Source organism: Cavia porcellus, unplaced genomic scaffold, assembly GCF_034190915.1.
Source record: "Cavia porcellus strain 051 isolate PalLab524CR breed Dunkin Hartley unplaced genomic scaffold, mCavPor4.1 scaffold_12, whole genome shotgun sequence".
NCBI lineage: Eukaryota > Metazoa > Chordata > Mammalia > Rodentia > Caviidae > Cavia > Cavia porcellus.
The window spans coordinates 69023930-69046593 of record NW_026947495.1 but is presented as its reverse complement, the minus strand read 5'-3'; the positions used below and the strand labels follow the sequence as shown (position 1 = coordinate 69046593).

General features: G+C 35.1%; 1 protein-coding gene across 9 annotated transcripts in view; it reads left to right on the top strand.

The window, feature by feature from the left end:
* The window catches only part of Pde1a (phosphodiesterase 1A), a 305759-nt gene that overhangs the window by 80353 nt on the left and 202742 nt on the right, over positions 1-22664 (top strand). The window lies entirely within an intron of this gene.

The following is a 22664-nucleotide window of genomic DNA, read 5'->3' as shown; positions in this document are numbered from 1 at the left end:
TCAACACAGAATTAACATATAATGGATCAGGCTAAACTTGTATTTGGGGAGGAAGGACATTTTTTTGTGGATCAGTCATCTCTCCACTGATGCTTTATTGATTTCAAACTATGTTAAAATTCAGAACTTGGAATTAACAGTTTTAAAGTAGGAAAAAACCACAATTTCTGTCTTTTAAAACATTTTTTTTTAAAAGAAAGCTAAGTTGATTGTACATCAGTTTTATTTTTTCCTCAAAATTGTATCAAGACACATAAAAGTACTAAACAATACCAATACTAATAATGTCAATTTACAGCTACTGGTTGTTGATATAGAATTAAGTAGAATTCTAATAAAAAATTCATAATAGAAATCTATGGATGGAAACCCTGGCATTCCGTGATTGTTACATATTTAATGAGAGTGAATCTACAGGTCTATAATTATATAAAATGTGGCTGTTTTATGTATTGATTAAGCATTATCATCCACCTATTAATAGAAAAAGTGTACTTGTATTCTGCTAAAAACAGTGCTAGGACAAATCTGTTTTAAAGCCTTCTTTTGAATTTAAATTATATTTAATTCATATATAGAATTTAATATCATAATCTGGACTTTCCTAAATATATATTTATAAGTTCAATGTAGCAACTGGAATGAATAAATTCCAAATGACCCCCAAATGCATGTTTACCTGCCGTATGACTTCTACCAAGTGCATGTGTGACTTCAGAAAGGCATGATGACTGCTGCAGTGATCCCAAATTTAAGCTCAGTGAGGCCTCACTCCAGCAGGGCACCCATAGGATCTAGGAATGCAAGGTAGTGTTGATAAAGATGGATCCTCCTAGCTGTCATTTGTGCTGTGTTATTCCAGGGGAGAATTTTGGGGATTGAGGCAAGCAGACTGCATACCAAATCTGCACCCACTCCTGACCAATTATGTGCCTACCTGCCACTTGCAGGTGAACCATAATCTAACTACAATTTTTTTTATATGTATAGGGAGAACAGATCCTGTGTAGCAGTTGAGATTCTTTGCCCAGAAAATTAGAATACAATTTAGTTAATTAAAATGATCTTGGGGATCTAGAAAAGGAAATATACCTATCGTAGAGGTCAGACTTTCACCCAGGCAGTTGTTTCCAAGCAGCGTTGGATGTGGATTCCTGACCAACCCACAACAGGTTAAGCCTAGGTCAGGCAGGAGTAGGAGACTAATTGACCGACTGGTATGTTAACAATTAGCATTGCTTTTTTCTTGTTTTTTAATGAGGCCGTGACTGTGGTAAGGACAAAGGAAGGTGCATAGTGTAGTAAAAGATTCAAGAAGTTAGCACAGTTCCTCAGTGAAAATTCTGGACTGATTTTCAGTACTGACTTCCTGTCAACTGTTACTCATTTTGGCAAACTGGCAAGTGGACTAAGATTGCTCTTGGAACTTTTCTATCTGTCTATGATCCACTTCATTTTCTTGGTCGGTCTCCCCCAGGTGCCTTGTCCTCATGTCTTTGGGCTGTCCATTATCTCACATTAGACATCTTCCTCAGTGCCCACTTTTCTGATTAGAGACCTATTCTAATATTCTAATATGGAATGCGAGCCACAGAGGACTGTTTCATTGAAAGCTCTAAGAGGTTCACCATCGCTGTTCTAGACCTTCCCTTCCTCCGGGTGGTTCATAACAAGTGGTTATCAATCCACTTGACACGTAGATCTGTTTCTACCATACTAGTGGGACCGGCTACAAATTTAATAGAAATTTCGTGAAACTAGTATCATGGTTGTTTATAAATAATTTATTTAAAATTTCAGTCATTAACACAAATTAGGAATTTTTGTTTTGAAATTTCTTTATATGGGCTAGTTTCTCCTATAATTGAATTCATAGCTTTAATTTTATTCACTTGGCTTTCTCTGATGGCCTCTGGGTCCACTACCAGTAGCCACATCACCCAGTATTAGGCTAAAAACCTATGATCCAGTCATATAGGGGTGCCAGAAAGGAGGTAATGTCCTAGGAGAGACATTTACTAATTGCTAATGGTGATACCTAAGTGAAAGGGAAAAAAGAAAATGTTTTCCACTGGGGACTGGGTTAAAATCAATTTTCCATCAGCACAGTTCCTTGAATTTCAATAAGTAAAAATCATCCATCACGTAGAAGCAGTAAGGTGAGAGTTTTAGAGTAGGTGGTGGACATTGAAGTTCTGTGGCTGGAGAAGACTCTGAGGTGACGAGATGGTCTCTGACATTACTTGCACCCAGAATCTAAGAACATCTGGGCCGCTTCCAGTGAAAACTCTCCAATTCTGTCACCTAGTTAGGTTATCAAATCTATCTTTTAAAAGTCTTTGGGACTTTTTAGAAATACATTTTTATACCATGTCTGTGAAGCAAAGAACAAAGTCCAAGCTCTAATAGATGAGGCAGGATTTCATATCTTTTATGAATATCATGGGGTCATTGAGGCTGCTCGACCACTGAACATTTATCAGTGGTGTTTTCTGAACAGACCTGAGGTCTTGTGTCAGATGCCCTCACGCTGAGATTTGCATAAAGAAGAGAGGATTCTTCCTACTCGAGAGAAACCCATCTCAGATTTTATAATTCCTACGAAGGAAACACCATTACAAAAAGCACATTCATATGGTTTAAATGAGTTAATCACAATGAGTTCTGTCCTTAGCTCCTAGAAAATAAAATTAAATAGATTCTTGAAGCCAATGATGTAAATCCACACCTAATATTACAGGCCTTGTTTAGACATATGACTTTTGTCTTTTTAACTTTTAGTTTTTTTAGTATCATCAGAGAACTTTGTCCCTGGTAACTTTAACAATCTATATCTGTATATAAAGTTATCAATGTATGTTTTAATATTTATATCATACATTCAAATAAAGGACTATGTGTAACTTCAGTAAAATGATTAATGAAGACAATTCCATCTTGTTGCGTATTCATATTGCTTAGTAAACTTTATATAATCTTATAAATAAATGAATCACTGACCATGGTACCAAGAAAATCTGTTTTCTAAAACAGTTGCACTTGTAAAAATACTTTTTTTTTCTGCATTCCATTGAGATGAGGAGGTTAATTGCGGGCTTTTGCTGTATTGATACCCTCATAATGATTTTCTAACTCATTTAAAAAAAAACACTATGTTATATGTGTATCATTTCCCAAGTGAAGCTGCAAATGCTTTGCAGAATTAGGTAATGAAAAATAAATTTAAAAAGTAAATTGAAGTGATTCTTGCCGTTGAAACTTTAGCATTCTTTGGAACCAATAACAGTGTGAACTTCTCTCAGGGCTGAAAAGTTGTCATTTTTGTGGTGATTTTCCTCCACGTAACACTGAAAGGTCACCAACAATCCAACTATACCAACAGTTTCTCATTAGCCCTAGAATTAAGACTTGGTATATTTATGCAATGTCTGAGTTACCAAAGTACATAGCTGCCATGGCCCAGGACTGATGAAAATTGTGTTGGGATTGTCTCGACGTTCAGAACATGCTGTTTCCTCTCTTTATGTGTTTTCAGAAGTTTTATTTTTACAAGTATCTGTTAGCAGTGGAATTCTGAGTGCGTTTTTGGCAGACATGTTCCTTCCACATAAAATGTAGGCAGCAGTAGGATGGAATAACAAAGCTTAGATAAAAGTCCCAATTTTCTTCATGGGTCTACTGGGATAGTGATTAGACCCTTGCTGGGTTTGAATTCTGATTTCCAGGTTTGGGATTCATACATTTAGAGGCAGTGGTAAAGTACTTTACCAACTTATCATAAATATTTATTGTATATTTAAAATCATTCCCTTTTAGAGTACAATCATTTTTATTCCAACATATTAATTCAGTGTGTGAACATCAAAGTCAAAGCTAAACCTGAAGTTACTAACATTCAGAGATGACACCATATTCCAGATTTTCATACATTCATGGGTGGGGCACTTGACTGACAATGTAGTGTAGTGTTCTAAACAAGGTGACCAGAGTCATCAATCATGCAGATGTTTCACATCCATTTTCTAAAGTGCTTTGGACAAAATAGAAACTAACCCGAATAAATTAATATAAAATGCAAACATCACCATGAAATTGAAAGAAATTGTGATGTATTATTGGACTTTTCTTCCACTCAACCTTAAGTATTTATGATATTTCTTGATTGAAGCCTCTTTGTTTTTAAACAACTTCCTCTCCCCCAAAATATGTTCTTTAGACAGAAATACAGTTTAATACAAAATCATCAGTGAAAAGAAAGTGTAAAGAAAAACCGAATTTGAACTGATGTAGTTTGCATAATGTATGAAATATTCCTTCTTTTTTTATGTGTTCTATCTCCTCATAGGAAAAAGCTCTATATGAATGAAATCTGAAATATAACTTTGTATTTATGGAAATATTTAACAGTTTCTGGTTGTAAGATTAAAGGGATTGTGTTTGTTTAGAAAAAACAAGAGAAACTAAAATTTTACTTTTGAGCTTTCCAAAAATGTGTTTGATGATTTCTATGAATGTGATTAAATGACAAAATGAAACAATTGTATTTAGGGCACTATCCTTACTGTTAGACAAAAATACTTCTAGAAATGGACATAGTGAAATAAATTTAAGATTTATGATACTGTAGACTGGGAGGCTCATTAACAGAAGAACATGTATTTTAAAAACAGACATGCTTATTACAATCAATCTTTATGTCTAGGTCAATGTGTTATTGCTGCTGGTTATTTTAAATTGATCTTTAAAATAAATTACAAAGATGAAAGGAAATGATCTTTGTTTCTGAATGTAAGGTGGGTAATATTGATCATGAAAAAAGGCATCACTGTGTCTGTCTTTCTAATTGTGATTAAAGCTCTGATTTTAAAGTAGTCACCATCAGCTGATAAGCTATAATTTGTTGCACACTTTGTTATCAGACTGTAAGTAATTCATTCCCATGGTAGCAGCAGAAATTTAAAGTTTCTCCAATACACTTGCAATCATTAGTAGCAGCAGCCCCAGCAGCAGCAGGCATTCATATTAAGAAATACCTTTCATCGAATCCTTGGTGCATCTGGAGGAAAGTTATACGCATGCAAAGCCCACAGTAACTCCAGGAGGAGGGATGGAATTCACAGTTAATAATTCGGGGTATGTAGCCAGAAAGAGGGGGCAGCTTACAACATGGGAAAATGTCTTCTGTTCAGGAGTCTAATCACAGATCCTGTTTTCTAAGCTGGTGTGGTGTGTTGACATCTGCATTTATCTTAGGCATTGGTATGATTTAGAAGTCACTTTTCAAAGACTTGGAATGTTGGAAGCGAACAAAATCGAAATCATTCAGGCAAAATCATCTATTTAATGGTTTTATATCATTGGGAAATTTTATACTTACAGTAACAATCTTGTTACATATAGCATTCAGATAAAAATAAGGAAGACAAGTTATCCTGCTAGACAGTTGTTTAAAAGATGACCTGTAGGATTACAGAGCTAGAATAAAGATGTCTGCACTATTTATAAACCCCATCCCTTTGGTTCTAGGACTGAGCATAGCACAGTTTTGACAGTTAGTTCTCATGGGAAAGCTTCAGTTTATTTATATATTTGATTACAGCCACTGGGACAGGAGCTCTAATTGAAGAAAATCCAACATTTCCTGAACTGGAGTCTCTGGAAGAGGATGGGGCAAGTCAGAGTATGTTTAACAGGGCAGATGATAACGCTTCGGCACGTGTGATATTTGTGGCATCCAAGTCTGCTCCCCCAAAGCCATACTTTCTGTTAGGGAGAAGCATTCCTTCTGAATTTGTTTGGTGAGCATTTCGAGAGCTTTTGTGACTCCAGACTTTGGCATCTTAGAATGATATTTTTCAAAGAATGTTTCAAAAATATATCCAGTAGCAAATTATGATTATCAAGTAGCTGCTTATGGGTGTGAACAGTTATGGGCTTTTACTGTGAAAGTTAGTTCAGCTTTAAACAATATTAATATTTGACTCTTTTAAGGATCAAAGACTTTGGAACAAATTGATTAAAGCTCAGTGGTAATGAAAAGCAGTAGGACTGTGTCATTAAACATACAAAAGTGCAATTTCATGAACCCTTTTTGAGGATGGAATGTAAAATCAAGTCACTTTTAAATTATATTACTAAATCAAAATTTGAAAGAAAGTAGTGGTCTATGACATTCTGGGACCATTTTTTTCTTGTTCATGATCTCTAATAAAGGTTACAAATGCTTTTATCTTTTCCAGTAATGAGGTCTGTGTGAAACAATATTAAAAAGGAAAAAGGAGACTCTTGTTAATTTCTAGCCCGCTAATAATACCAACGGTTCAGTACAGCTGTGTCCTATTGATTTTAATTATGAGATTTCATAGCGTCTTTTCTGAATCTCTTTAACTGAATGTATCCTTCCATAGTATTATAATTACTTGAGTAAGTGGACCAACTGTCTCTCAAACAAACAAACATACACACACAGACACACACTCCCCAAATTCACTGAGATTTCTGGGGTTAGAGTCAATATTTAATTCATCTTTGTATTTTTCACAACCTTTCAGAGAATGTGTTTATAAATAAGTACTTGCTCAAGTCTTTAAACAAAAACTTAGAGGGCTAGGCTCAGTGAACCCACTGAATGAAGAAGGATTTTCAGGAAATTGGTCAGAGATGAAAGGCACATATTTTTTCATTTTTTAAAATATTGAAAGACTAAAAAAAATCCAGATATGTAGTGATCCTCAATGTAAATGAATGATAGAATAAATAATTTGCTTTCTTAGGTCCTTGTAGTGGTCATCTCTCTATGTTCATGGTGAATGATGGCCAGTAAACTTTGCAAATGTCCTGGTAGCTACCTTTAAGAGGATTAAAAGGGAGTTGGGTATGTGATTCTTATTTATAACATTTAGTATGGAATGAGAAAACCAATAATCTCTATACTATACCTGCCCTGATACTTGTATATTTCTGTAGCATGAAATGAATTTATAATATGTAATTGTCGAATGAATAAATGTATTTGTGTTATTTTCAACTGAAATTATTGTAACATCAAGGAATTCAGTGATTTTAGCTCATTCTATCTTTGAACAACTATAATTCATTAGAAAATACTTTCTTAAATTAAAATCTGTCTTCCAACAAATACAACATTTTAGTGAAACTGAATGAAGAGGATTCAAATTCTTTTACAGGACAACCATTCAAACACTGAAGACAATTATATCAACTAGTACTATCAACAAATATTCCTGAAACATGATGCCTTAAAATTACGCAAGACTCTGGGTGGGGTGAGTTATTCCGCTGAGCTGTACAAGGCTTTCTCATACTTCTGTGACCAGATCATAGGTTTGCTGGGGGCTGGATGGGTGACTTTGCTTTTTCCCATTATATCTTTCACAGCTCTCCCTCAGGCTAACCTGCACAGGTTCTTGCCAAAATTGTAGGTGGAGGAAGTGGGACTACTTTTTTTTCAAGGTTCTGATTGAGTCTGATTGAATCAAACTGTGACTGTACCCTTAGGAAAATCAAAAGCTGAACCAGGGTTGTGTAGGATGGCCAAAATGATAGAAAGAAGAACACCTTGAGTTGGGCCAATTAATGCAATAAATCTCTGACAGTTCTTATGGTTTTTCTGATTCTATGTTACTTCATTTGTAGTTCATCCAGCAGCTAAATAGACAGCACATAACTTGAACTTTTTATGTTTTAAAGTAGTCTGAGTGACCACTGAAGACAGAAAAAATGTGAACAGTGCGGTGAGGTCCAGATACCTGTCAGGTGGCCAGAGTGTCAAATGTTGCTCACCTGACTCCAGGGTAACAGCGTGCCTGAGATTCCTGGTTACAAAGTTTTAATAAGTTAGAAGTTAAAAAGTCTTACCTAATTGCCTAAAACTTGAGCTATTAAACTGATAATGACTGGCCACATGTCTCCAATTCTTTTTGGATAATTGATTTTCACCAAGTGTCGTATTAGCATGCTTCAGGAAATTAGTTATTTAATAGAGGTTGAATATAATGAATTGTATAATTTTGGGCAGTTCAATTCCAATTCTATGACATGGAAAGGAAGCGCTGTACATAGTAATAATGAAATAAAGCTCCATAATGCATTTCAGGTATATTTGAGTCATTTCTATAATGTGTATTATCTTGGGATTGAGATTCATTAACTTTTGAAAATTATTTATGGAATAGTTTTCTGATAATGTTTTCTGTTACTGAATCCTTCCAAACTTTTTTGTAAGTACTACAAATGATATAAGCTCTTTTGCAGTGATTTACAAATGAAGCTGTTACTGACATTAGAATTGTAGTTTATGAACAAAAACAAAGCAAGTTTTTTTACCCCTACCTGCAGAGATTCTGATTCAGTAGATCTGGGAATAGGCAGCTTTGATGTATATCTACAAGCTCTCCAGTTAATGCTGACTCATAGCTAGGATTGAGATATACTTTCCTTAATAATGTAATTAATATAAAGTAGATATAGAAGAGTCAACTAATCTGGAAAATCTTTTCATAACATCATTATTGGAAATATAAGTCAAAATTTTTCTTTTCTTTCTTTTTTTAATTGAAAGATGTCTGTTAGGTTCAGGGAACTTTGAATAATAAGGTTGCTCTATCCTCTATCTTAAGGATAGAGGTTATGATGGTCAGATTGGTGTTTCAAGTTGATGGACTTTGGGATCTTCCCCTGGAATTGGTGAAACACACTTCTAGATTTCTGTAGTTTTCAAGTTGATATGGGATGGACTGTGACTACTAATCATGACATGTCAACTTGAATATAGTAAGAAACACCTCATGGATGAGTAAAACACAGTTCTGGGGATTTCTGTGGATGTTGAGCATGTGCATAGGCCAGCAAACTGAGGGTGAAAACCAACCATGGATGTGGGTGACACCAACCAACAAGCCTGTAGTCTGAACTGAATAAAAGAAAAAAGAAGAAAGTGTCCCCATTTTTTAAGTACTTCAGTGTCTGCCATCACCTTAAGACATCATCTCCATCAGCCCTCCAGCACAGACTCGCACCAGTGACCCTCCAGTAAGCTTCCAGGCCTTTGACTTTGGATTGGTGCTGCTTCACTGATCCCTCTTGTTCTATGGCTTCCATATATTTGAGCTAAGCAGCCACACAATCCTTCAGTGCTCCAGAGTATGTGCAAACATTATGGACTCTCCTACATCTGATTCCAAAAATGGCGATTGTGGATTTTTCCACTTCTGATACTGTAAGCCTTACCTAGTAAATTCCTTTGCATAATTATACATATATTTTATATTGATTTTGTTCCTCTAGAGAACTTTAATATAAATTTTGGTACCTGAGAGGTGGGGTCTTTGCTGTGACTGTACCTCATCATGTGGTTTAGAAGCCTTTGGAAGTGGTTTTCAGAAGGACTTAAGGAAGCTTTATAGTTGCAGGCTGGAGAAGCCCTAAAATGCTACAAGTGGAGATTTATGGGGGATTCTAATCAGAGGCTGGAACTGCAGAATGCTGACAGGAATGCACAGAATAAAGGCCAGGCTCAGGAGGTTTTGGTCGGGAACAAGCACTCTATTGTCTGTTGGTCTACAAGCCAGATGCGTTACATTCCAGCAGAAAACTTGTGTAAATTTTGCCCATGTTTTGAGACTTGTGAAAGACTGTGATTAAGGGGAGAACATTAATTAATCTGGCAGAGGAAATTTAAAGACAGGGACCCTTCTGAGAAGAGGGTCCCTGGAACTCCTGGTCAGGAAGGAATTTCTAGGGAATTGTTTCCCCAGGATTTATTTTGCCATAATCAGCCATCCAAGAACTCAGAGGCCACTGTAGCCATGGGTCAAGGAGGCCTGACTGCTGCCTCCACTGACAGCAGATATTGGTGTCATCAATGCGATGGTGGTTTTACTCACATGCAGATTGCAACATTATGCAGTTAGGGAAGTTTTCACCTAAGCTTCAGGGAGGCCTGGAGGACAGGGAAGGGAGCCCAAAGAGGGAACTGCATGAAGCCAAAGGTGCAGTGGTGACCACAGGATGTGAGAGAAGTCATAAATGTGGAATATTTGCCTAGGAGAGTTGCAAATGGGGCCAGCCCTCAAGAGAAGCCTGCAGGCTGCAACCAAGAAGGCCACTGGGATGGCTTTTCCCAAACCCTCTGGAATTCATATTTCGCCACTGTGTTCCCCAGATCCCAGACATGGAGCTAGAAGAGTTAATATTTACCCTATAGGTTTTGATCTTATTTTGATCCAGTTCTTTTCTGTGTTCTTATTCCTCCTCTTTGGAATAACAATGTTCACTCTGCCATTTTACATTGGCATTGCTTTTATAACTTGCTTTTTATGTTTACAAAAGTTCACAGATAAGAGTTTGTCTTGATCTGAGAAAAGGTCTGGGTTTCAACTTTTGAAAAATGCTGGAACTTTTGACATTTGGGGAAGGGATTATTGTGTTTTAGGTTGTGTGAGAGAGAGTTGTATTATTACTGCTGTTGTCTTGATTTGGAGATTGTGTGGTTCCAGGAGATGTGAATGAGTAGTGAGTTGAAATTGGGTGAGATGTGACAGACTGACTACTTGAAAAGCAGGTATTCACCTAGGGGATTGGTTGAACACACTTCTGGGTGCGTCTGGGTGTCATGGAAGCTTGGTCTTTAGGTCTGTTTCTCCTCGCTCATTCTGGCATCCTTTCCTTGCTCCACTTCTCAGGAACCATGAACTAAGCAGCTTTGCTCCATCATCTTCATCTCCAACATGATTATAGACTAAGAATGTGAGCCAAATACACCTTTCCACCTTTAAGCTAAGGGTGTCAAGTATTGTGTGCAGCAATGGGAAAGTGAATAATATATGTCTATAAAGAACAGAAATGAACTCCAAATGATGACTTTGACTTTGGCTGTGTCTCACAGTTGCTGGGGGAATTTTTAAAAATCCCAGTGCCAAGTTGATATTTCAGACATACTAAGTTTTTCTGGACAAGACCCCGGAACCAGGCTTTTCTTAAATTCCCTAATTTTCTTGTGTACAGATAAGTGAGACAACTACAATGGGACAATGACAAAACGTGACGTAACACTTGAGGGTGACATTTGAAGGGTGACTAGGATTTTGTCAGGCAAGTGGAAGGTGAGGGTATCACCAAGATGGTAGCGCACGGGCAAGGGTATACAGCCATGAAGGTACGTGAAGTGGGAAAGTCCTGGGACTGGCGAGAATTTGTTGGCCAGCACAGGGCTGAACACTTCCCAGAGCGGGTGTGTTGCTCGTAGTCTGCAGGACTGCAGAGTCAAGGCTGTACTGAATGCACTTTGTAAATGTGCATTCTCTCTGCGTGGTCTGATGTTAAAACTGACAAATCCAGTGAGCTGAACTCTTGAGCTCAGGGTTTTCAAAATGGCATTTTGTCAGAGGAGACCATTCCCTGGAGATACACTCTAAACAAATGTATTCAATACATTCAGTTAATTCTTCTTGTCATACCCCGCTCCCTTTGGAATTATAAAATATATTAGAGATGCGTAATAAAATTTCAGTTTAATAGTTTTTGAAACATATTTCATTTGTGCATAGTGCTTATTGATAGCATTTCAAAGAAGCAGTGTATTTCCCCAAAACCTCTGCCAAGTTTGTCTCCTTTGTATTTCTGAAATTCTCTTCCCTTCAGCTAGTCTTTATTCTTTCTTTAATAATTTCTTTTCTTATTTATATTATCTGGAACATAGTCTGATCCAGAGTTGTTTTTCCATAATTAACATTTTTCATATCCTCTCAGAGAAGCTAGGTAAACAAAGTTGCTTAGTTGCGAGAATAATGTTTTATTACATAACAGTGATGATGTGAGTTTAAAAAGGGGAAGAAGAAATATTTTGAAAAGATCGAGAAACAATGAACAATGTCACATTATTGAAACAGCTGACACTAAATAGAGAAATAACAGATGGAAATTACGTGTGGATTATCACACCCAGGTGTCACTACACATGAATTTGGCAGCATTTTACCTAACTCCTAAGCCTTTCCCCTCCTTTCATCCTGAAGAGTATTTTCTTTCTTTTTGTTTGAAGTATTACCCCTTAGGGATGTAGCTCAGTGGTAGATAACTTGCCTTACCTGCAAGAGGCTCTGGGTTTAATCCTTAGTAATACACAGACACAGACAGACAGACAGACAGACAGACAGACAGACACACACACACACACACACACACACACACACACACACGGTGTTGCTCTGAAGTTTACACAGGAAAAACTAGACAGTTCAAAATCTGTAGTTAATGCCAATTTAAATAACTTTGATTTGTTTAGGATCCCATATCAAGAGTTTTTATTTTTGTGCATCTGCTATCCTATTTGTTTATCTGCTATATTTGTGAAGTAGAAAGGCAACCATAGAGATATTCATTTCATCTTTTGAAAAAAGATCCAGAAACAATGAACACTATTGAAATAGTTGAGGGTAAACAGATGGAAGTTATACGTGGATTGGAGGGAGTTAAACTCAAAGGATCTCAGAAAGCTTGAGAAAGGAACATCTAAAAGTAATGACATCGAGGACAAATAGATTTAGTGAGGCTTACGGATTTTGTATCCATGAGAGATGAGGTTAGGAGACCTTGATGCGTATGCCATGGCAGCCTTATGCTTCTTCTTTGAGGAATGACCTATGTTTCTCTAAATAAGAAAATGATTTTAAATTTTGTAAAAATTATTCTTAGCTATTTAGAGTTATTTAATTTTATGATCTTCATGAAAATTTTCTAAAGATGGAGAAAGGGAAAATGACTCAGCCAGAGTAAATTATCATTGCTGTATGACTGATTGGCTGAACACACAAACACAGACACTCCATGTCACATGTGATACACTTACTAGGAATGCGGGGACGCAGAGCACTGTCTCCAGCAGAAGGAGAGAAGGAGGAGGGGAAGGAAGATAAAGTTCAGGCAGTTGCTTTGAAAGTGTTTCTAAACAGAAGAGATTTGTTGCTATCATAATATAAACAACCTTTTCCCAGGCAGCAGAAAGACCCCTGAGATACTGAAGGATGTAGCTTGCAGACTGTGCAGGACTAAAACTAGACTTCATTATTCTTTGATTAATAGAAATGATCAAAATATGATTTTTGACAGTAGCCATCCTTAATAACTTTTTAATTATTGCTTTCCACATATTTCCTGATACCCCAAATGCTGATAATTCATCTTTTAAAAATTTAATATATTTGAGGCATTCTTGGATGCTACACAGAGTGTATGTTTTGTTTTGAAATAATTATATTATTGTAATTTTTCTGAAACAGGTCGCTAAAATTTACTTTCTAAAAAGGAAAGTAAATCCCACATTAAGTTAGGCAAACAGTATAATGACCTTAGAATAAGGTTGTTTTTCTCTTTTGAGAATAAAATATGTAGAAATTTTTACTAAAAGCAAGATATTTTATGTGGTGCAGAGGGTAAAGATATCATTTATCTATTTCATATTTAGGGTATAATCATTAGTGTATGTTGCTTTCTTTAATAATAATCTCCTCCAAATTGGTGCCAGTTCAAAAGATGAAAAAAAAAACCCTAAAATTTTAACCACATTCTGGAAGTTAAACAGCTCTTCCAAATAATCACTAAGCTTAACAATATACAAAAAATATTTTCAATTCTTTTGTACCAGCTTTTAGCTAAATTAATGTGGAAATTGTGCTGCTGTGGTTGACTAATTTTGATTAGTGTGTATAATCTGAACAGTTTGCTCTGCTTTATCTTTCTTCTCATCGACTAGCACACTGTCAGTCTCCTTCAGTTATGTTCTGATTTCTCTCCTCTTTCTTTTCCTTGTGCCTCTATTCAAAGCCTTTCACACTCTGAACTAAAATTTTATGTGTTGCAAATTGGGCCTCCAGTCCCTCATCCTCTTTCCACAGCTCCAGTCCTACTAGAGTTAGCAGGCAAGTCTCAGTTGTTCTCATGGTCACACCACTCCTCTTCCCTGGTTTGTAATGACGCTTTATTCTTACCAAGCAAAACACTGCTTTTCTGGCATTTTCTAACACTTTACACCTACTCTCCACATACCTCATCTTTTCCCCCCTTTCACAACTTAGTTTAAAGTCACTCTGGATGACTCATCAGTCCCTACACTTGTTTTGTGCTTCTCTTTGTCTCCCATGTTTACCGCGAAGCCTCTTCCTCATCCACTGTCTGAACTTTCTCTAACCTTGTCTATGGTTCACGTCTGAGTTGAAATGCCACTGTCTTTGTGCAGTAGTCCCCGAGTCTTTTGGCTTTTGTTATTCTTCGACTTTTATAGCAATGGCACTTTATTTGTAACTCTATGTACTTCAGCAGATTTCTCAAAAATTGGTGTCGTTTAAAGCACATCCTATTTTTCTTTTATCAAGTTACTGCCAGCGTCATAGAATTATAGATAATAACAATACAAAGATCATCTTCTACAACTCTCATATTTCATAAATGATAAATCTAAGCCCTTGACTAAGTTCCCACAGCCAGTTAGGACTAGAATCAAGACTGGAATATAAGTTTTAACTTTCAATCCAGTGGTTTTTTTTTCCAGTTTAATCTCTTTGTATCTTTTGATCACTTAGATCATAGTAATAATAATCATTGAGCATCTACTATGTAGCAGGAGTCTTACCTACATTTGTATCTAATTATGAGTAACAGTAGATCATGTACATCAAAATCTGCATATTAAAGATAAAGGGTAGAACTTCAATGAAGTTAAGTAACTTGGCTAGATAGAAGAATTTCAAAACAAAAGCTTATGCTCTAAGCTTTTATAAATGAATGTATAAATGAAGAGAGTAGCCTAGAAAGTGATAGGAGTTTGGTGTAGTCCTATTGGGACCTAAGGATTTTCATTGTCACCTAAGAACTATATCTTAGTAAACCTGATTTGAAACTACATTAAATTTTTAGAGAATTAAAAACCCAGTGCAATACAATTTCATGTCTTGTGGAAAGGCTAAAAACAAAAACCAAATATTTATCCAGATTTGGTAAAAATTTGGAGCAGAGCTTTTCAACCTTAACACCATTAGCATTTTAGATCAGATAATTCTTGTGCACTGTAGAATGTTGAGTAGTATCATTTGTCTCTACCCACAAGGTCCCAATTCATTTTCCATGCTGTGAAGAGAAAATAAATGATTCCAGGCATAGCAAAACCACGCCCCACAGAGAGCCACTGATTTAGAATAATTGAAACTTCAATACATTGCTGGTGGAACTGAAAATAGGCATAACTGTGGAAAACTGTTTGTAATGTCTACTGAAGTTGAATGTATGTCTATCCTGGAATTCCACACCCAACAGATGTACCCATGTAATCATGTGCAAGTATGTTCTTAGAGGTATTATTCCTAATAATCTAATACAAACAAGCAAACAGTCACATTAATCCTGTGGAATTTTATACAGCAGTGAGGAAAGATAAACCCTAAATACATGCATCAATGCCTACAAATATCTCAAACACAATATTGAATGAAAAAGGCCAGCCACAAAAAAGTACATACTGCATGATTCCATTTTTTTTTGGACTTTATGAACAGCAATACTAATACAGGACAGTGGATATTCTTGGAACTACTTGAAATGAGCATGTGGTTTTGAGGTTTTGGAAACCTAGTTTTGACCTGGCTTATGACTACATGGATAAGTTTAATCTATGAAAAGTCATCCATCGGATCCTTATGATTCACACAAATTTTAGTATTAATGTTATAGTTTAGTAAAAAGAAAGAAAAAGAACTTAGAGCCACTTCCACTGAGGGGAAGATGCAAGAATTCTACACTAACCAGCTGCAGGTTGCAGCTGCATTCAACATCAGATGATATCATTAATGAGGCTTGCAGCTGAATAGATAGACATGAAATAAATGAACAAGCTTTGGCTTCTTTTTCTGGGCCCCATCAGTAGAAAACTGTCAAAGAAGTAATAATGTGAAGGACCAGAAGTTGATAAGAAGACGTTTAATTTTTAAAACATTTATATTTACCCACTTATTTTTCAAATTTTATTGTTTATATTGTTAATGAAAATGATTATACTAGCTTCATGATGCAGAGGTGAAATAGTTCAGGGGAGTAGGCTGTATTATTTGATTACATAAACATTTACTTTATTTTTATGTATTCATTAGAGAGACACTCCCACATTCATATTTAGATTGCTAATTATAATTATTATTGTTGCTGGAAACAATTCGTATAATATACATACTTTAAAATAAATGGTCCTCTAATAAATGCTTTGTCATAGTTTTGAACTGTGAGTGCAGTTTGAAATGAATAATTAATTGAACTTTTCATCATACAACTTTAATTTTCTTTCTGATATGGTTGTTCGGATACAGTGTAAATTTAGAAACCACTAAAAAACATGTTATGAAATAACATGCTATAAAATATCTACTATGAAGCTGGAAAAAAGCAGGTAAACATTTTTTTTAAAATTTTGAGTGCTATAATAAAAATCATCTTTACTACTGAATATGATTGGGTTATTTAATCATAATGATGCGATTATGTCCTTCATGAAAAAGAAATATCATTTAAACTGCATTAATATTTTTATCTGTGTTCCATATGACAAGTATAACTTTAATATTTCTAACTGCATTTGAAAAAGATCAACAAGAGTGAAGTTCATCAATTGAAAAGTCTTGGCTTCCCTCACTCCTATACTACAGCCAGGGACCTTCCTAGTTATTCTGTGATTACAAAGGATAATGGAGTAGGCAAAGAGGCATCCACAGAATTATCCAAGAAATGGGAAAGTGGTTATTTCATGGCCTCTCATGACTTCAGTTTGAAGTATTTATTGTGGCTTGTAGCTATATGTTTGCTCTTATGATTTGCTTAGTGTATGTATCTTCCGTAACAATGTTTTTTTATGTCCTTGAAATGGGGATTGAGTTTGTAAGAATTACCTCTAACTTGCATAGTGGGTGCTGCATAAATATATGTTGAATGAATACAGTGGGTATTGTTTAGAGGTGTGGCACTTACTTATCTGTTATCCAAGCAGGTTCTAACCCAATATTTGAGGTTAATCATTGAGTCCATTACTCAACTGAAGTGGAAATCGCTGGCACATTATGCACAGTGTAAGAGGAAGATTCTGGAGACCTTAGAGAAAGTTCCTAGTTGAAGAAAGGGGAAAGGAATGAATTACAAAAAAGAGACTTCAAAAGAGAAGAGAAAAAAGAAATAGGAGAAATGCCTAGCATTAGAAAGAGGAGAGTCAGATAAGAAAGAAAAACTGAGATTCAGAGAAGCAACTGAGAAATAGTGAATAAGAGATGAAGATCCATTGTTTAAGTAATTTACAAGAACTACATTGGTAGCAGAGAAGGTACACATAGTCCAAGTGGCCCTTTGATGGACACCTGTTTCTTTAATGTATACTTGATCACAGGTAAATTCTGCCCAAGGACTTTGAAATACCAGGGGACTGTGGCATGTCTAGAGTCACAACTGAGGGGTAATCATGTTACCATTCAGTGAGCCCTTACTATGTCAAGATACTTTTCTTTATTTAAGGTATGCCATGCTAGTAAGTATTTTCAAATTGTGAAGCTCAGAGGCATTATCTAGCTTATTTACATAACATGACTAATAAACAGCAGAGCTAAGATTCAAATCCACATTTGATAGTGAAAGGGAAAGAAAGTACTCAAAAGGAAGGAACAACTGGATGGGAGAAAGGAGAAAGCACAGAAGGGAAAAGATTATATGTAAATAGGTATACCTATGTGTGTGTGTGTGTATGTATTCAAGATAGATGAATATACTCCTAACCTCTGTCAGTTCATCAGAAAGAACAGTTTGTGCTTCTATTGTTCGTTTGATCATTTTTTTCATGCCTAGATCTTGTAATCTAAGCCCTAGTTCTAGGATAACAGTATGAAATATATTAACTAGTATTAATTTCCTACTGTTTTTCTATTAAAATTCTGCTTCACTTATATCTTTTTTGTTTTGTTTTTTAAAATAAAAAAGTTTATGATAAATACAATATATCATATTTTCTCCAAATAACTGGGAATAATGATGTGAGGGAATAAATGTAGGGAGATTTGGGTGGCCACAGATTTTTCTTATTGACAGGTACACTAAAAATTATTACATACACTGGTTGAGTAAGCCTCACTAGCTGAAAGCCAGGCGTGCTAAGTGTGAGACGTGAGAGAAGCTCTCCCTAGGAACATGACATCAAGGCTGGCATTTTCTATAGAAAGGGTTAAAGGAATAATAGCTGGCTAAGAGCTTGTTCATTTGTGTTATCACAATGCACCACCAATTTTAAATAACATCAACAATGTAATATATATTCCTCAAGAGGCCTGTGTTGTTCTAACTCCTACATTGTGGATTCTGTCAAATTTTAATTAATTTAGTATCTTTCATCTATGTATACATATATATTTTATGTTAAATACATTACACACGAATAGAACGGAATAGAATAGAATAGAATAGAAGACAATGAATTATTCTTCAGTTAACATTGCTTTCTACATGGTAAACAGGTTGGGGGAAATTTCTATTTATTTGATATTTTCCCAATACTTGAAGACTGAGCTACAAACATTTGCTTCAAAATTAAGTGGGCAGCCAAGTTCTATTTTGTGGTCACTGTGATATCATTTTTTCATATATACTGTTTAAAACATGTTGGAGAAAAGACAACAAAAATACTTAAATTCTTTTCCTCAATTCCAGTGCCCATTTTCTCCAAGTGTAATGCACACGTATGCTTTTTTAGTGCTGAGCAACGGAGACATTTGAAAGCTGTTAAGCTCAACACTGAAGAAATAAATCCACAAGGAGTATTTAATTATAAAATGGAATTTCATTCCTCTCTGCCAAACTTACTGCTAGGACTTTTCCCATACATTTTTATATCTATTGTTTCATGTGAGGAAAACGCTTTTTGTTGTTATTTATTTATTTTTATGGGCAGGTCAAACTCATGGATCAAACTCACGACCTCACATTTTCCAGGCAGCCACTTATACCACTGAGCTAAAATCACAGCTGGATAACATTTTAAAGAGTGATATTAATACAGATTGCTATTGAAATCCTTGTAGTGGCATCACTGATAAATTTGGCTTTACTGACTTCTGAGCCTGAATATGTAAAGATAAGTTTTGATAACATCATTGAAAAATGTGCACATTATGTAACTGTCATTGCCTCTTTATAAACAAAATACATTAATGAAATTAAAAGATTCACCTCTTTTTGTTTTTTAGTATCTGTAAATATACACTTTCATGTTTAAATTTTTAGACTAGCATTCAGAAGCATTCAGAAGTACAACTAAAGTAAATGTTTATTGTCTGTTTTTTCTAAATGTTCATTGTCTGTTATTTCATGATCCCGAGAGGATAATTGAGAATAATTTTTCATACATACAAAGAGAATATTAAAAATGGTCCATTCATTTTGACACCATACTAACTATGTCATGAGCTAAAAGTAAGGGTTTTGGATAACTGAGGTAAGTGGCTTTCTAATTCTTTGTGTCACAGAGTTCTGAGCAGAGCAGTTAACAATAATACTCATTGAATTACAGGGCTAATGATGAATAAGTAATAAGCAAATGCTTACAACATATCGTGTTTGGTCTGCTAGTATTACTGGAAATCTATATGCTTTTTATGGTGAGCCTGAAAACCTAAAAAATAATGAGGCTGCTAATCAAAAGCTTTATGTGGAAAATGAAAATTGCTAAGGAAACCTAGTAAATTCAGAATGTGTGAAGCTCAGTCTCTTAAAGTACTCTGTAGAACGTTTTAGAATTTCAGGCCGAGTTTGAACTTTCAGTTTTCATCAGTAAAACACTAACAATAATATTAGTGTCCTATCAGATTGAAGTGCAATAATATAATACAATATATGGTGCTTCACTCTGCTTAAAATATTCTAAGCACTTGACAAGTGTTAGTTGTCATTAGTTATACACAGAAAATGTAAGTTTTTGGGTGAAAGTATTTTCATTTTAAATGAGCTCATGAATCTTTCAGTTTTAATGAAAATATAGTGCAAAATGTTATTCTTTTTAAAAATCAATGATACTTCATTTTTAAATGTATTTTTTACTGTTAATGACAAATTATAACACTGTGGGATACACTGTGACATTAGAATGTATGTATAAAATGTAGAATAAATAAATCAAGCTAATTCACACATTTGTCATGTCAAATACTTATTTTTTGTGGTGAGAACATTTTAAATTTATTCTGAGCCATTCCAAATAGTCCATTATTATGAACTCTAGTTGCATGCTGTGTGATAGGCATCAAAAAAACGTTTTCTTCTGTCTAACTGAAACTTCGTCTGTTTTCAACAATACTTTTCCACTTCCTTTCCAATATTTTATTCTTTCAAAGAGTTAAAGATATCACATTTTAGTAATACATGCTTACCCAAGTTAATAGCGGTGCAATTCTGGGAGCAGCTTAAACGCCCAACAACGGACGAATGGATAAAGAAAATGTTACATAGATATGCAATGAGATTTCATCGGCCACAAAGAAAGATGAGTTTGAGTGGTAGGAAAATGGGTGGGTCTGGGGACCAGGATGGTGTGTGAAATAAGTGAGTCTCAGAAAGTTATCTGTCACATGATTTCTGTCTATGAGAAGTCTAATTATAAATGAATTAACAAGCAAAATAATGGCCGATGTTTTGGAGTAGGGGAGGAGAGTAGGGGAAAAGGGGAGAGGAGGGAGGGAAGAAAATATAATTAAAGTTAATTAAGAATGCATATATTCTTATATGTGTGTTCATAAATACCGCTCTGACAAAATGAGTACAAAAATTTATGCACTGCTAACACGTACCAATAAAATTTTTTTTAGCCAACAAGAAATTAGTGAATATGGTTTTGACAGGGTTAATGAAGGTCAGAGAATGATCAAAATTAAAAAAGGAGTAAACATTATAATGGGAGAAAGACCCTGAACATTCAATGAGAGATATGTGCATGGTTGCCTGCAAATTAAATTTGTGTCCAGACCACTTGACGCAGTCCCACCCCCAGATCATCCCCATGAAATGCAGGGTTTCTCTGACTCTGTAGGTACCTCACAGCAGTGGTGCACTTCCTTTCAATATCTGCTGGTTCTCTCCACGAAATGATACTGGAAAATAGTAGAAGTGCAATGCTTTATTTTAATAATAAACGTAACTATCAAGGGTATTTGTCTTGCTCATAAATATTCCTCTTCTGTTGTCTTAAATTTAAATCTAAGAAGAATATTGCCGTTAGGTCAGAAGTCAGCATTTTTTTTATTGCTACATATACTGCAAATGACTGGGTTGGGGTTGCAGATGCTGTGGTGAAAAACAAGGGGAGTCTAGTCTCCAAATTCCCAACACCAGGCCCTTCCTACTTCTAAATACTGCCCTAGCTAAGAAATGCTAGATTGAGAAACTGCTATATACAGTTGATAAAATTTGACCAGAATTTGGAGGGTTTTTTTTAAATTTTAAAGACAATAAAACATAACAAAGCAAAACAAAACAATAAAACAGAGCAGAGTAAAACTGCAAATAGCACAGGATTTCAGAAAAAGACAACAGGAAATCAACAATGGCTACCACAATGCCTCTTGTTTTCTTCAAAATTTTGTCCATACCTTCACATACAATAAGTTAATACAAATCAAAATAGTATAAAAACAATCAAAATAAAAGAATAAGAGCTTTAAAGGCTTTAAAGACTGGACATTAGGAAATCAATAATACCTACCATAATGTCTTATGTTTTTTTTCAAAATAGCTGTCCATACCTTCAAACATATTGAAATTAAATAATTGAAAACAGACTAAAACCAATCAAAACCAAGAATAAAAGCATTATTGGACTTCAAAACAAAATGATAGGAAATCTTGAATGGCTACCATGGTGTGTTGTTTTCTTCAGTGTAGTTGTTCATATTATCAAACGTATTAAAATCAATTTTTGTAAGCCTTTTAGGTGCACTTCTAGGCATACATAAGCTTATACATGTGCACCTATCTTTTTTGTAATAGAGGGAAAAACAACAAATAAATAAGATTCCAAAACAATAACAATGTAGGCTTTCAAAACAAGGTGGTAGGACCATAACAAATTTTGTTGTTTTGCATAGTTATCTTCAAAAGTCTCCTTCCTAGTACCAGACATAGTCATACAAAATTGATCTAATCCTATGGATGCTGACTGTTTTATTTCAAGAACTAATAGAATTGGTAGTACAATCATCTTAGTAATCTTAAGTGTATAGATACAAATGTGTTTTTTGATTGGTGTTATTGTATTGCATTTTGAAACCAAGACTGGACTATCATAACTGCTTTTTCAAAATTTCTCTTGAATAAATAAATCAAGTTAAGGGAAAGGTTTATAGTTTTACAATAGTAATTCCAAAGTGGTTAATAAACAGCTTTGAAAGAACAATTTTGTGCTATGAATTCCCCACTATTATCGTGTTTCTGTAACGTGGCATGAAAGTTTGCTCGCCAGCAAAAGAGCAGTCAGTAGAAAGTTAGACCCAAAGCTAGATCCTGACAGCTGGTCTGTTACTTTCATTAAAAAAAAAAAAAATGATGGGACCACTGATGAACACATTTTCTCTAGAATTCTGTTC